Source organism: Octopus bimaculoides, chromosome 15 (genome assembly GCF_001194135.2).
Source record: "Octopus bimaculoides isolate UCB-OBI-ISO-001 chromosome 15, ASM119413v2, whole genome shotgun sequence".
Taxonomy (NCBI): domain Eukaryota; kingdom Metazoa; phylum Mollusca; class Cephalopoda; order Octopoda; family Octopodidae; genus Octopus; species Octopus bimaculoides.
The window spans coordinates 39,513,437-39,514,922 of record NC_068995.1 but is presented as its reverse complement, the minus strand read 5'-3'; the positions used below and the strand labels follow the sequence as shown (position 1 = coordinate 39,514,922).

At 32.1% G+C, this 1,486-nt stretch overlaps 1 protein-coding gene across 2 annotated transcripts in view; it reads left to right on the top strand.

Moving 5' to 3' along the window:
* Window positions 1-1,486, top strand: part of LOC106873512 (vesicular glutamate transporter 1) — a 411,825-nt gene that overhangs the window by 254,922 nt on the left and 155,417 nt on the right. The gene's annotated exons all lie outside the window — the stretch shown is intronic.

The window sequence follows — 1,486 nt, the reverse complement described above, 5'->3', positions numbered from 1 at the left end:
TATATATATATATATATATATATATATATATATATGTATGTACACAGGAACACACGCATATATATGGATACGTATGTGAAATATTTTTTTGCATACATACATGCACACAAATTACACTATGCATACGTAGATAGGTGAGTAGGTATATACATTAATATATATGTTTCTATGTGTTTGCATATATATGTATGCACAAAGTTAGTTAGTGTGTTCATTCGTATATGTTAACACGTCCACTCATATTGGTATAACATATACGTACATACACATATAAATTTATATTTTATATATGTATGTAAGTTAATTATACAAACAGGAATATCGGATTCGAGACCAATTTGTTAAGTGCCAATGCAAGAAACTCTCGGACTTTAAGCAACTCTTTGACTTGTGCCCATTAATAACAAAAGAAAAATATGATTGTGTTTACACAGACATACAGACACACAGACAGACACACATACCCACACATATACATACGCACACACATATGCAAGCACACATGCATACATGCGTACTTACATGTACAGACTTACACTCATTCACTGTCTTAAGTAGTTACATATGTATATCCATCTATCTATCTATCTATCTATCTATCTATCTATCTATCTATCTATATATCTATCTATCTATCTATCTATCTGTCATTCTGTCTGTCTGTCTATCTATCTATGTATCTATCTATATAGGTAGACAGATAAATGGTGAAAGAAAAAAAGCCATTTGACTCAGAAGTAACTGTTTACTATAAGATCAACATACAGCTGTACATTTCCCATCAGTTTTTGTTTCAGATCTGCAATTTCATCGCGTAACGTTTAGCCTGTTGACATTGCAATTTTGTGCATATGGCTTTTGTTTATGCTTCACTTTCTTTTGGTATTTCCTCTATTCATCTCGGATTTTTCTTCTGGATTGTTATCAATCCGTTCACCATTTTTTCTTTATTTTGTTCTTCACCTTCTAATTTCCCTTCTTATACTTTCTTTCAAACACTGAAGAGTGTGTCACCAACAGATATTCATTGATCTCTGTGTACTTTGTTTTCTTTTGGTTGTTGTATTATACTTCATTATATATTTTTCTATTTTTTTTCTATTTACATGCACTTTTGTTTTGTTTATTTTCATTATTACATATCATATTTACGATACTTTCTATCATGTTCCATCATGTTAGTCTATTTCCAAGTCCTTCGTTTCAAAAAATCTTATTTCACCAAAAGATACACTCATATTTGCATAACGAAATGTGAAAAGTAATTATATCAGTTACTCCAGTAGCTATCGAACGCCGACGAAGGGAAATAACCCTGAAATCCGGATCCGTTCGTGCTGCAGATCGTGGTGAGAGGGATAACTTCCCTTGGCAAACAGGACATCCATCCCTAGGGGTCAGCCACACTTAAGTGGCAATATACTACACTCTATCGTGCAGTTACTGTTAATACTTCATTTAGAGAATTAACATTGCTTATATATAT